This window comes from Dreissena polymorpha, chromosome 7 (assembly GCF_020536995.1).
Source record: "Dreissena polymorpha isolate Duluth1 chromosome 7, UMN_Dpol_1.0, whole genome shotgun sequence".
In the NCBI taxonomy this organism is placed as follows: domain Eukaryota; kingdom Metazoa; phylum Mollusca; class Bivalvia; order Myida; family Dreissenidae; genus Dreissena; species Dreissena polymorpha.
Window position 1 is genome coordinate 50,590,566 of NC_068361.1, and position 16,323 is coordinate 50,606,888.

Here is a 16,323-nt window from a genome sequence, read left to right on the forward strand (position 1 = left end):
ATGTAATGTAAAGACAATTAACAAACAGCACAACATATTGAAGAGAGGTGCGGTACTTTTACTCTGCTCTTCCGTTCAATGCCTTTGGTCAATTTATGTAATGTGAAGACAATTAACAAACGGCACAACATATTGAACAGAGGTACGGTACATTACTCTGCTCTTCCTTTTAATGCATTTGGTGAACTTATGTAATGTGAAGACAATTAACAAACGGCACAACATATTGAACATATGTACGGTACTTTTCCCCTGCTCTTCCTTTCTATGCCTTTGGTCAACTTATGTAATGTAAAGACAATTAACAAACGGCACAACATATTGAACAGAGGTACGGTACTTTTACTCTGCTCTTTCTTTCAATGCATTTGGTCAACTTATGTAATGTGAAGACAATTGAAAACGGCACAACATAGTGAATAGAGATACGGTACTTTTACCCTGCTCTTCCTTTCAATGCCTTTGGTCAACTTATGCAATGTGAAGACAATTAGCAAACGGCACAACATATTGAACATATGTACAGTACTTTTACTCTGCTCTTCCTCTCAATGCCTTTGGTCAACTTATGTAATATGAAGACAATTAACGAACGGCACAACATATTGAATAGAGGAACGGTACTTTTACTCTGCTCTTCCTCTCAATGCATTTGGTCAATTTATGTAATATTAAGACAATTAACAAACGGCACAACATATTGAACAGAGGTATGTTACTTTTTCCCTGCTCTTCCTCTCAATGCCTTTGGTAGACTTATGTAATGTGAAGACAATTAACAAACGGCACAACATATTGAAGAGAGGTATGGTACTTTTACTCTGCTCTTCCTCTCAATGCCTTTGGTAGACATATGTAATGTGAAGACAATTAACAAACGGCACAACATATTGAAGAGAGGTATGGTATTTTTACTCTGTTTTTCCTCTCAATGCCTTTGGTAGACTTATGTAATGTGAAGACATTTTTATTTTAATTATTCAAACAGTCAAGTTTATAATAACGGAAAAAACATCTATACATATCAAGTTATAGCGAAATCAATATCATGACACTGAACGATGTTTTAATTGTATTAAATCAAAACACTTGGTTGGAAAAGCCCTATAGGCTATGAATATTTTACTTAAATGTAAGCATCTTAAGCCGATATTATTGTGTCAGTTGTTTTGTTGTCTTATGTTGGGTCAATTTGTTGTTATGCCTCTGAGATATGGGGCTTTAATGATTCAAAAGAGATCGAACGCATTCATTAAACAATTTGCAAGAGATTGTTTAATGTGAAAATTAACACTTGTAACGCTACAGTTTATGGTAAGCTAGGCCGATACCCATTATATGTAAAAACGATATGTTCGAATTGTTAACAAATACAAATGATGGTTGAGAAGAATGTATCTCTTGATAATGTATGTTGGGTTGCATTTCCTTTTATTAAAAATCGCTGGATTAACAGGAGTTTGTTGGACAATGTATTAAAGTATGTATCAATTTACTTAGTTTATATTTGTACATTTAATTGATAACCTAATAGTGGTAGGTTCATATGTATTGATGTTTGTATGATATGTTTTTGCTTGTAGTTTATAGGTTTACACGAGTATGTGATGTAGTTATAAAGCCATCGGGGATAAACATTTAAAACCGATTGTCAATATTTGCTTACTTTGATCATTTGTTTGAAGCTCAGTTTTAGTTATGCGGCTTTAGAAGTTGAATGTGTTGCGTATTCGATGAGTAAATACATGAACAATAAGAAAATATATACGTATACCTAGGATAACTGCATTTTTCTATGTCTATTACCTACAGTGACAACATTTTCAACTGCTTTTTAAAAGGCTTCACTGAAGTGTCGGTAACGTTTTAAATGAACTGTTTAAATAATAAGACTGGCTACTAACGTGGCTGATATATTTATTTCCGAATGATGCATTACGTTGTCATAAAGTTTGCATGTATCGGGGTTAAAATTAGTTTCAACAAATGAATGGTGTTATTATGTATAATCATTTTTATTAAATTGCAGATTACTTGGAGATTTAAATTTCTCAAACGCAATTTAGGATAAGCAATGTTTCTAGCTGAAAATTAACTTGCGCAACCTAACTATGTTAGCATGTTTCAACAATTACTGCAGCTCTTTCATGAAACTGCAGTACGACGATCTGAATTTCTAACTATATGATGTTACGTCTATAACGCTTTTTAATCAAAGATGTTTTGTCGTTGACACTTGTTAACATTTCATTCCATTCATCGTTTCTAAAAAAGATACATTTTAGTTATGGTGTTTAACTCTAGTATTTCAATGATACTTAACTCAAAATTGTATTGTTTGGTATTGCTATTACATTTTGGATTGTAATGCGGTTTATGTTTATTAACAATTTAATGACATGCATGAATTGCCTTAGGCTTAGCGTGAGGTTTGGCGCCCTTTAAAACCTGTATAAACCCCACAAAGCTTTTGCATTGACCCGTCCTAAGCGGTGAGCACAGTTTTATTCATTTATGAGTGTTTGGTGTGTATTTGTGCGTCAAGTCTATTACGTGTGCTGTTTACCATACTAGTTTAAAATCGGGTTATTGCAATAAATGTGGCTGGGAACGAGATTTTGACCCATCTGGTCAAAAAATGACTTTTTTAGTTAGGAATATATTATGAAAGTGCTACATTTGACAAATAAAAATCTGAAATTTGAGCATCCAATTCCTAAAAATGACGAAGTTATGTCATTTTTTATGCTTCATGTCATAAACGCCAAATAGCGCCATTTTGAATGAAATGACGTTTTAATTCAATAAGTATCAGTACATGTAATGTTGATCAGTTCGTGTTGATAATAACTCTATTATTCGCATATGTCGATAAACATAATTGATTACAAAATACAGAATTGATTATAGTATTATAAATCATAAATACTCGTGGTTGCCATGGAAAGAAAAATGTTATTTTTTCATATTTATTATCATTTTAAAGAATTTAAGACAAATTCATAACAGCAAAATAAAACAAATGCCCTAGACAGATATGGATCATCATAAATATGTGTATTATTTAAAAAAATGTTTTCACATTTTCTTGAAATAGGTGTGTATTCAGAAATTGAACAGTTTGTATAGCTACAAATTTATAACTAAAATAAATAACTGCTCATGATACAATTTGTGTTTTGAATCTATACTGCCAGACATTTTTTATTTAGCAATTCTATTTTTTTCAACAATTGATAAAATTAATTAGACAAATTTAAATAAGTTACTTTACAGTTGCTATGGAAACAGTACATGTTCAATTGCATATACATGCTATGTGTTATCAACAATATAATTATAGTTAATATATTATTAAACTTAGCATAAATGTAGATAGAAAACAAAATTCACTCATTTCATATGAAGAGGTTCTAAACATGATTTTTAACTTTAACAAAATTATAGCAATCAGCAAGACATATTTAATGGCACATGTCATCATAGATTGAACGTTACACTCCACAATGTTTGTTTACCGGTAAAAATAATATACATGTATACATAACATGACTACATATGTTTAATACATCACATATCTTGATATCAAAATGAACAGTATTTGTGATTTTATTTTTAGAACACATTCCAGGCATACAATACAATATATTTATCATGCTGGACAGAATATTTTATAGTGAGATCACTTTGAATGAGTTTTTCAGTAAAACAGATTTTCATGTATCTTACTTAGTTTGCAGAAACAACAAAAATGTATACATTATATTCCCTAAACATACTTAACATGTTTAATATGTTTACTTATGGATGACAGACTGTTACAAAAAAAACAACATAAGATACACATTGTTGATATTATGTCATACAAATTCATGCATATCAATAAAAATGTATTTTTGTTATTCCTTGATGAAAATTGACGTGTTAAGTCTGGATTAAAACACTTTATCTGTTAAAAAAAACAGTCAATCACAACACAATATATTGTCCATATTATCATCTACACAATGTCCAAACTGACAGTAAGATGTTAACTTGGTAAGCTCAGGTTGCACAAGGATTGGCAAAATGCATTTTTAAGATCTGCAATGATAAAAGATATATAAATAACTGATTACTTAAAAGCAACCTTCTACAAACACATCAATAATACATCACAGAATGGAAACCACATACTTGTCTACATTTTATTGAAATAACATTCAATAAAACATGCAATATTTGTCAGTCTTCATCGTTATTTTTCTTTTTAAAATTAATCTTTGCGAAAATAGCATAACAAATTATTAATAAATTTATATCATCAAGATGAAAATATTCTTGTTTTGTACATAAATCTCTCTGACATCTGTCTTTAATACATCATTAAAATTCAATTGTGTATGCTTTTATGTGTAACTATTTTTCCCAAACTGAAAAAAACATATTTATTTCTTCAAATCAAGCTGTTCACACTATTTTTGCCCTTTCATAAATCAACCACAAGTCAACATTCCCTTATTGAATTAACTATGCAATGTCCCTCCAGGATAAAACACTTAAAATTGAGGCATGTGAAATTAACAACTGGCCTGTAAATTATTTCTCCTCATAGGCCAGTTTGGCCTGTAAATTGTAACGGTCTTTCGCCATGTCTGCCAGACATGCACAGAGAACAGAAAATAGTCAATGTTTTAAATAAAAAAAGAATGCAAAGTATAATGATTATTAATTACTTTATCATGCATGTATTAATTGTCGTCACCTTAGTGTTGAAGACAAGGATGAATTTTGCTGGTACATGCTAATCTCTTCCTTGGCATGACTGCTTTATCAAAAGCGTAAACTGTTGTCCATCCTGTAACATAATGCTTTTTTCTTTCAATACATAATTCTCTGTTTTTAACATAAAATCCGTTGAATGAGATAATCTTTTTTTTATTACACAGGAAAAAACTGTTTAAAAGCTTAACACATATAAGGTAAAAACTGCAGTTTGTAAGTCTTCTTTTACTTCCAATCCAGCACTCCCCCTGAATAGAAGAGGTGCCGGCGCTTACAGGTTATGGGTTGAAAACTGTATAAAGGTGCTCAGTTTGGTGTTAATTTTAAATTATTTACATGGTCAGATCATACCTGATAATAATGAGCACATCTTTTGGTGTTCGCACTTTGTCATTTCGCTCAATCTGTATTTTTGGCTGAAATAAATGAATGAAGAGTTGCAGTTTAAAACAAGAATTTAAATATTTTCGAATTGATAATGAACACAGCCATTTATATGGACATAAGCAACTAGAACATATGACAAGAAAAGAAACATAAAAAATTATAATTTATAATAATAATTATCATCAAATAGAATTAATAACATTGCTGACACATTGATTGTGTAGTCACTTCGAATGAAATTGTTATTGCTTACATCCTATTGTGTGATTGCACAAAGTTTTGCAAAGGAAATTTGAATGTTGATTATACAACCCTATAGACCAGTTGACGAGTGACGTCACGCGCACCTGCAAAGTTTAGACTCCGCCCACTGGTTGGCAAACAGAGGTAGAATTTATATAAGCGCATATAGAGAATGTTGACAAAATCATCGATTTTAAGGATATTTATGCACAATATCAAATATAATTTTACTAATTATGTCTGAATAAAACATTAGCATGCAAGAAATGCATAACAACGAACTCGGGAGTGGAACACAATCTAAGAGCTCGATATGTGGTAACCACAAAAGTCTCTCTACTTGGCACTTCTTCGCGACCATTTTTAGTTAAAACATTCTCAGCAATTGAAATTCTTTCAGAATAAATTAAATTTAATGAACGAAAACAAATAAGGATGATAACAAACAACCAATAGGTCAATTTTATGTACGCAACATAGGGTAACTGATTTGAACCTTTATATGTCTGAAAAAAACCAAAGACCCGTAAAATGTATTTTATAGGTCTTTGGAAAAAAACTTACCTTGTTACACATTAATTAAATTCTCTTGATTAATGTAATTGTTTTATTTAATTGTTCACACTTATTTTGACAATCTTTGTTGCAGCATTTACATCCCGGTGTTTAATTGCACCTTTGTTCATCACAAACCGATTATCTCGTTATGATCGGATACTGTCCAAACAATTACAAAGAAAACATGGTGTCATAAACCCAGGGACCTATACTTGGGTCCCTGAATAAACCACATGTCGCAGATCAGTGTCTGGTCATTAAACACAAGTTACGATACCTCCATGTCATCTCTTGGCATATTGAGCAGTCATTTAAGCCAAATTTAAAAACTAAAATACTGAACAGTTGCTTCAATAAAATATTTTAACATTTAAAAAAAGAAGACATTTGTCGGATATGGATTAACAGGAACTAGTGTATATATATATTAGCCAGTTTAATCATAATAATACATTGTTTAATAACTATACATTTAAAATATTGTGCAATTTTACTGCTACGCAATTAAGGTATTTAACGGGAACCGGCAAAAGTAAACTCCGCTATTACGTGTAAAGATTGTAAATTACTGCAGTGTACGAAACACCATAATGAACACAAGCAATCACAATAGGGTAATAAATAATTGCGTTAAATAAATAACATATATGCATTTTTCATAAAACGCTAGATTTTTATCACTCCTTATTACTAGTAAAGAGATTTCAATATACATGCAAAGACAGTTCAATTTGCATAATATGCAGGGGTTTTCCGTTTGTATGCTTAATTGTTTTAATATTGTCAGTCAATGTAAACGAAACGAAAATTCATTCAATGTAAAATAAAATTACCACAATATTTAAAAATTGTAATGTATTCCGGTTTTTAGGGCTTTGTTTTATAATTGATTAAATGCACCTCTGACACTATCGATCGCTGATGAAAAATAACACTATCCACACCACTTATAATTATAATACAATTAATATATGTTTAATTATTGTTGAAATATACTTTATTTAAGTCTCACTATCAGAAAGAATAAGGCTAATTTATTGTTTTGTTTTGTGGAATTGTCAGTATTTAGTCTTCCGATCACGTTTTCTCTATGCTTCTAACTACTTTGTATTTTTATGAAGAGGACATTTTATATGTGAATATACATTTATTTGGTACTAAATATGATATATTGGCACTATTTTTTAATAGTTCTCATGTTCATTTCGGTTTTATTACCAATTTATTGACTAAACAAAAGCCCTTTATACATGTTTTACGTTACTGTAACCAGTGTTTTTGCCAACCAGTCAGTGCGCATGCGCGGAAAATCCCGAATGTAAACAATAACATTCAACTGGTCTATTCAGTTCACAGTTTGTCTGCTGTCAACTGATCAACTGTTATATAATTATCTTAAAGTACAAAAAGTGATAGAAAAATACTGAAAGGGTAATATATGAACACAACTTTTAAACGAAATGGCATTACTTTCATTATAGAAAAGTTCAACAACAAATGTTAAATTTAGAAGTGTTTAGATTTTGACAACTTTCGGGTAAAACACAAAAACTTGACATAGCAATATCGTCTAAAATCTTCATTGTGACACCAACACGGCCTAAACGGCTGATACACACACCATGATTGATGGAAGAGATTCAGTTAACAAACAAAGTAGCAATTTGTTGAAGAAAAACAACTAAAAAAGTAAGAAAAACTCATCTTTAAAAAAGCAGGAAGTTTATCAGAAAATGAACAATGTCGAACTGTGCTCTACTTTATTGATTCAATGTTAAATAAGCTGAGGTTAATTTAAACCATATAAAAACCAAAGGAAAATACGGAAAAGTATTGTTCCCTTAACTTAATTACCTTGGTCTAAGTTATTCTTCAAAATAAAACTATTGTTTTATAACAAGAAGTCGGTTGACAAAGTACGCGAAACGGTAATCACATGTTAAAGTAATGTTCTCGGAAACGACGTCAGCGCCAAAGGGGTCAAAATCTCATTCCCAGCCACAAATAAAGGACCATATGCCTTTATAAGGCTTCTCTGGGAAGTTTCTCTTTGTTTATATTTTTCTGATTGCAATTTTATCAATAAAGACAAAAAGTGAAAAGGTGGCAACAAGATGATAGTGCGGGGGTACTATATTAGAATGTATGCGGTATTCCTCGAGCGTAAACGGTGGTAAATAAAAAGTATCAAAGAGCACTAAATTGCAACAACAAAAACAACAAAACGATTTACCGTAATAACGTACCAGAGATTGCAGGTAAAAAAACACATTCTTTTTAAAACGTCAGTTACATGGTTACAACTAGAAGTTTTGATGTAGTCTCATCGTTATATTCGATGAATAGAATCGTAGTTTTTACAAGTATGATACACTTCCTTACTTGATTTCAATCTCGTAAGTGATGTTTGAACAGCAGTATAATCAAAATACACTGGATAGTTTGTTGACAAAGATACAAAATAACAATAGATATTAGTTACTGCCTAACAGCAGGGCGGGCGCATTGAAAAATGTTGTTATAAAAATCTTAACATGGTCTACTGAGTCTTGATATTGACAATAAAGAGTTATTTAAGATATTCAATATACACGTTTGACATTCACTATGCAGGTTTTCGTGTGTTTTTCGGGCGTTTGGCACACTCTTTTAGTAAGGTGAAAAAAGGTATCTCATAAAGAAATCCACCAACACGCGGGAAAGTTACAGTCCAGCTAAGTGGGAGCAATACGCGTATACATTAATTGTTTCATTGAATTACTATAAACACTATAAACTGCATCCGTCAACCTTTTTAACTGCGCATTCAATGCGTCAAAAATCTTAAACTTTGTCAAACCGTGTATCATTGCATGTTAGTGGACTTAGCAATGTATTTCCTCAATAATTCACATTTAACCTAAAATGTTTAAAGACAATATCATATTTTTGCTATGGAAAATAGCAATAATATTATTAATATACAAACATGGGAAACGTCAACGATATTTTTATTATAATAATTTATAGAATATCATATAGTATATTTTGGAATACTTAATATAAAACTGTTTATATCGTTGGATGTATAATAAAAACAAGTCATAAATACACAAAAAGATCTGTTTTGCTAGCATTCTTGATGATACTCTAATTCGGAATTCTAACTTGATTTAATTGTTTAGGCACAGTAACTACAAGAATTCGTTATGTTCCAATAGCTTTCCGATTGTCTCGAATGCCGTCTTACAGTTTTCAAACCACATTCAAATAGCTTCCCGACATTCTCGACTTTCTTTACTTTGTGTAGTAGCACTAGTCATATTCTGCAATGTTTGTCTAAGGCTTATACATTCATAGACATATGACCAAAATATGGGATTTTGTTTTTCGAACATTCGTTTCAAATCAGAGATTTTTTTATTGCATTCCTAGGTGAACGTTAACACAAGTGAGATGGTTTAAATAAAGATTAAGAACTGAACATACGTTAACTTAATGCATAACCAATTACATCGTTTTAACATGATGATTTTTTTGGAACTATGTTGATTGTCCTTTCTTAATCTTAATCACCGCACCGCCTTCAATTTTATGTCAGGTTTTTATGTAAGATCTTTCTTTTACCAAGAATAGTGATGTGTAACCTTCTGCGGATGTTGACATTTTTCAGCGTCGCTGAATTATAATCTTGATCGAGTGAATAAAGTGACTATTGGATCGAAACAAAGACAAATAATATGAAGAACAGTACTGACGTCGAGTCATTTAAGCTGTGAGTTAGTGATCGCGTGAATTTATGAAATACAGACTTGATTTTGCTCTCGCCGTGGTTTCTAGTGGGTGGGGAGCACTATTGAAAAGTACCGCCAGTAGAAGGGTCATGACCCTAAAAATGTCACGCATGACTGAGCAGCAGATTGGTATAGTCGTGCACTGTATTTATAATCCCCACAGCCGTTGACAAATAACAATGACTACTGTCTAACGGTATCAGCGACCAAGCGTACCAATCAGTACACCGTGATTCAGGCCAAACATCTTTAAAAACACTGCAAATGAATATCGCGGTTCATTACGAAAGCATGTCACTGACGGGGAATAACCTGTGCTTTACGACACTGAACCCTGTGCAAAGTTACCCGTCCTCACCAGATATTTAATGCGGACAAACAAGACAATCTAGTCAAAACGTTGAAGAAAGTTCGCAATCACTCATATCGCAGATCCTTAAATCATCCTTTCAAGTTGACGACGTCGTCTTTGATCGCCTTAACAATGAACTCTTTGGTTTCGTGAAAGACGCATACATATCTAAGCTACTAGACATGTCAGACAACAACGACAGCACTCTGCCACAATACCGCCAAGACTTATCTCGACGAGCGCGTCTATGTGAAAACTGCCCGATCGGAAGTCTTAAGGAACGCCGCGGAGCTAACCGCTCGAAAAAGTACGCCGAAGACTGCTACCTACTTCAGCAGTTCCTAGATGGAAATGTTACTAACGTCGACGATCTATACCGTTCCCAGCACGCAATGATAGTCCATTCACAACCAACACCAGCTCGGAACCAAACTCAAGATCGGAACATGATCGACCTTAAAGAGACTGTTGCGTTTCTGAAAGCAGAATTTACTTTACTGAAAAGCAATATGTGCAAAGTAAATGAGAACATGGTCACGTTACATAACGATCTTCACACAGTAAAGTCAGAATTACCATCATGCTCAAACATCATTAGCAAGCATCTCGACCTAAGCAATTCGAATAGCCACAACCTAGTGTTGTCAAATGGAATTCTAGCCATATCGCGAACACTAATGAAACTTGAAAAATAACGGAACACTCTTTCGGATATTATTTCTACTCTACAAACAACGGTACGCGACAACTCTATTTGCATCGAACAGTTAAAGGATGCTTAAACCTCAATTAAAAACAGAAATAAAATCATTTTAATGGATTTTACGCAAAGGCTTCAAGATGACATTACGCGCTCCGCTGGTGACACTATAAGTAAGTCGGAACACGAAGCAGTACTGAAATCTGTTCATACACGTCTAAAACAATCTGAACATAAAATTGCCTCTGACAATAACGGCGAAAGAGTAGAATCGGTGCTCGAAAAGTTCACATCAACAATTAGCTCCAAGCTTGATAGAGTGTGTAACAGCTTCCAAGATAGTCTAAGGCTCTCCGGCATCAAACCAACGTGCGCGTGCTCAACAACATCCGCCCATATGATTGTCGCGGAAACAAGTGCGGCTGATCTGCACGCCGAAAAATCAAGAACACGAGAAGTTACTCCAGCAGACATAAGCATCAACACAAGGCCATGCCACGCTTGACCGAAATCCAGCAGACTGTGCGCCCGAAACCAGCTCCCAGAGCTATGGATCCCTGCTCAATGGAACAACACAACACCACAGAAACGCGCCATTTACGCGAAATACTCATCGACACATTACCTCCATCAGAGCATCTGCTTGTAACTAGAAGCCCAGTTCGCAACCAGAGCGTAATCGAGCAGCCCGACTCACACAACCTACAGGACACCTCACAACATGATCTCTATGTTGCCACGCAACTGGATGGCTTCCAGCAACAAAACCGGCGTCGCGATCGTTTCAGCACAGTCGCTAGAAATATAAAGAAGTGAAACTCCAGCTGCTGGAGCAGTATTGAATTTTCATTAAAAACAATTAGTTCAGCACAAATCCTACGTTATAAAGGGCATCGGCCTAGACAGCGATCTGGAAGGCCTAGAAGACTTTCTCAGAAATGATATGAGAACAACATATAGATCTGTGAGATTCCTTGTAACATCTCGCGAAGACTGCAAAGTTGCTAAAATTGTAGTGGAAACGAGCAGGCTGAGAAAATTGACGATAGCATCACTTGGCAAGAAGGCATATCATGCCGCCCATGGATTCAGCGCAAGGAATACGTGCGTCGCTTCCGACACGAAACAAACCGCAGCAGTTCTTACACAAAATAACATTGATCTACGCCTACTTTCATATAACGCTACAGGCATAATGACAGCCATCCCGTATTTACTGAAAGAATTGAACACCAAACGAATATATATATATGTGGCATCTCAGAACATTGGCTCCTTGACAACAACGCTAACATTTAAAACAGTATCGAAAAAAAATATCGTGCAAGTACCATCACATGCGCCAACCCAGCCTACGCCAATTGTCGTTACTTCGGGAAAGGTGGAGTCGCAATCATGTGGCATAAAGATCTTGATAGCCTGGTTGAAATCGTAGACACAAACAGCGACAGAATTGCAGCCATTCGCATATGCTGCGGCTCTATCTCAATTCTCATACTACAAGTCTACCTCCCGGCAGCTAATCACGACATTAGCAGCTTCAGAAGCTCAGTGGATCAACTATGGGACATATGTTCTGTGCACACCGAATCTAATTACATCCTGATTATGGGCGACTTCAACGCCAGATTTCCCAGATCAGACGTCACCACTCATCTCCGATCCCGTGACATGTACGTTACGGAACTTGCAAAATCTCTCCATTTATATGTTGCTACGGACACAGTGTCATGCACAGGTCCTCCATTTACGTTTTACCCTTACAATGACGCCAATCCCTCGCGCATTGACCATGTACTACTAGACGAACATTTATCACATACAGTCAACAGCTGCGGGATCATACCTGATGCACCACCGAACGTTTCTCGCCATCTCCCAGAACTACCAAACAACAAAGGCGCATCACTCGCCAACATCACATATGAACACCTGAAATATGGCGGCCCAACCTTAACAGAGTGTCTCGTCAAAGTCTTCAACTCGATATTGACCAACTGCCAAGTACCTTACGGTTTCAAACATGGTCTTATTGTCACCCTGCATAAAGAAAAGGGGAAGCAACCGACTGATCCCAACAGCTATCGGGCTATATCTCTTATTCCAGTGGTATAACTATTTGAAAAGCTGCTAATGAAACGCATAGAAAACACCTCAGCATGGTCTCAACTCAATAAACTACAATACGGGTTCCAGAAAAACAAAAACTGCAATTGGTATCATACATGCTACAAGAGGCTCGCGACTACTGCTGCGAACGTGGAAGCTGCCTCCACGCATGTTATCTGGACGCTCAGTCAGCCTTCGACAAAGTCTGGATCAACGGGCTGGTTTACGAACTTCACCAGCTTGGTGTCCGTGGGAAGTTACTCCGAGTTATCTTTGAGGCACTCAAAAATTGCACCAGTCGTGTACTCTCACGTGGATTTGTCTCGGAACCCTTCCCGATTGAACAGGGCATCCGCCAGGGCAGCATATGTGCACCATTCTTTTACATCGTCTACATAAACGACCTGCTAAACGAACTCACGACATCCCCATACGGCTTTAAGATCGGCGACCAGTCTTTATGTTCCCCAACCCAAGCTGATGACGTGGTACTCCTGTCGCTTTCGCGCCGCGGCTTAAACGAACTGATGGAGAAGTGCAACTCATACGCCAACAAGTGGCGTTTCACATACAACGCTTCCAAATTTGCCGTTATGACCATGGGCCGAAAACGGTCCAAAGCAGTACCCACTCTCCAGATTGCATATGACTCAACACCAATACCTGAAGCGGCAAATTACAAACATTTAGGTATAATCCAGTCGACCAGTGGAAAATACCCTTACGACATTGACGCTGTGAAACAGACCATTAGAGGCACGTTCCTTTCCCTCTCCCAGAAAGTGTCTGGAAGGTCCGGTGCAAACCCAAACACCGCGATTAAACTGTACAAGACCTTAGTCATTCCCAAAGCGCTGTTAGGCTGTGAGCTGTGGAACAGTATCTCCATTGCCGACATGCAACAACTCGAGGTAGCCTACCAGTTTTGTTTGAAACGTGCCTAAGGTCTCTCCCACCTCACGCGCTCAGACATGGTGCTCGGCCTTGCGGGAATGGCATCCATCGAAGCGCTTATTGACTTACAAAAATGAGCGTTCCTTGGCTCACTATGCCACGCCCCTACAGGCGAACCGTGCCATATGCTTTTCATTCTAAGACTGTGTCAGTTTGACTTGTGCGAAAACCGGAAAATTGGCTTTATTCCAGATATTGTGAAAATTCTGCAGAATTATCACCTTGAAGACTACTTAACGAGCTTTAAAACCAACAGTCTATTCTCGTCAAAAGAAAAATGGAAATCTGTCTATAAAAAGGCAGTGCGCCAACACGAAACAAATCACTGGCGAATGAGGCTCGAACAACATAAAGATTTTTCGCTTTTCAAAGAAGTTCACAAGAGCCTGGAATCGGCTACCATATGGAGAGTCGCGAAGATCCGCCCAGACAGCCTATCGCACATGAAGTTCCTGGCTCGTTTATGTTGCAAAAAACCTCCTGAACAACCCGTCCTATGCTCAAAGTGCACACACCAGTACCTGCACATCGAAGTGGTACACGCACTTTTTGAGTGCCCCTTTACCGATACGCCGACACGTCTACAAACGTTCCTAGAAACCGTTCGGCCACTAAGTGCACCACTGCACGAACACTTAAAAATCGCAGAACCTGCAACACTGGCGTTGTACCTCATGGGAATGATAGATGACGTCATAACAGACTTGATGCCTATAGAACTCTACCCAGAGTTTCTGATTAACTGCGCCAATTTTCTACAATCGGTACTCGCGGTATAGTCATCAAGAGAACTCCACGCATGTCGTTGAACCCTAAACCTGGCACTTCCAAATTTGGCTATATTTTTTATTAGTGAAGTGCTCAGGACGCTGATTAGGGCATCAATATGACGCGTTCAAAGAACTGAGACATAAAGTACACCCTTTCGATAACTATCTATGTATTTACTTGTATATATATACATAACAATTTGAATTTATCTCTACTTATTCACATTGACTGTCTTTTGTATTTGTGCTATGTTTGTATCGTTTGTTTGTATCATGTACATCTTCAGAAAATGGAGGCAATAAAGATATATATATATATATATTTAATCAGTTTATATATAAAGGCCGGATAACGGATTTGAGTCAAAACATTATCCAAATGTTACATAAATAAATAATAACCAAATAAATATAGTTTAAGTATTTGTGTTATCGTTGCTTATCTAAAATTCGGCTTTATACACGACACAGTTTATAAACATTCTATAGCATCCATAAGCAATCACTAGTTTTAAAATTGCATACACCTGTTTCTGACCCATTACAATTGATAGAACTACAAATGTGTCAGCATGACGCGAATGCCTGCAAATTCCGCTTTTGTCGGAAAACTCCACACTTGCAAAACAAAGCCTTAACCAAAATACTGGGTGCGCATCTTCACACGCGAAATAATATGTCTGTATATATTCAGCTATCTATCAACATTACTTTTTGAGTTACGCGCAACACAAGTTATAAAATGTTATTTTTGCTTTAAGGTCCAATTATGTCGAACATATCGGAAACTAAAGTATTGAGTTGCGCGAGATCACACGCTTATAAATATATATTGTCAGGTCGCATTGGTCTGTATTGGACAGACTAAAGGATGACGACCAAAGGCGATTCTCTCTTCCCCCTGCCCCCCCCCTCTTGGAGCATAAAAAGCAATTACAAGCATATTTTCCGCGAATCTATTTCTTAAAAATGGGTATTATAACAATTTTCATCTAAAGCATGCGCCGTATATTTATTTACAATTCTGTAATACATAGTGTGGGATATGTGCATAAGCATCTGTTTATTTCATGTTAATTACTCAACTGAAAGTCACGCTATGTTTTCGACATGAATTTTTTTTTTCATCTTTGAAATATTCATTAAATTAATTGCTTTTTTTAAACCGCGTGAACCAATATTGAAATAATATACTATAACTTTTTCACGTTAGTTTTGTGACAGTAAATGTAATACACAACTTATATAGTGTTAAGCCTAGATGAAATAATGCATTACAAAGTCGCTCTATTTTTTTTTCTAAACATCTTAAACTTTTTACCAAGACAATTATGTATTTCTTTCGCTATCAACTGTGGAAAAGAAGAAATACAAAAAATTGAGTACAATTCGCTGTCTGATAAATAAACATAAAAACTCAGTAATTAAAAAAAAACATCAGCATAGTAGTTCTTTAATACCATATCACTGAGTCAGTTTGATATAACTAAAAAAGGGACACAATTGTCACAAAACCAGGTTTTCAATTTAAAAAAAAATTATGATAAAGGGAGACAATTCAAAAATTTGAATTGTTACTGATTGTTCCTAGTTACCCCTCTTGTGTCAAATTCAATCTTTTTTAGTCGTGGCGACCTTGATTTCGACCGAATCATAAAATCCCGACAATATTCGTCAGTGCACTTGGTTAAAATAATTGTGTGAAAGTTTCAT

At 35.5% G+C, this 16,323-nt stretch overlaps 1 protein-coding gene across 1 annotated transcript in view; it reads right to left on the bottom strand.

The window, feature by feature from the left end:
• LOC127838782 (uncharacterized) overlaps nucleotides 1-16,323 on the bottom strand; it is a 78,697-nt gene that overhangs the window by 34,291 nt on the left and 28,083 nt on the right. The window lies entirely within an intron of this gene.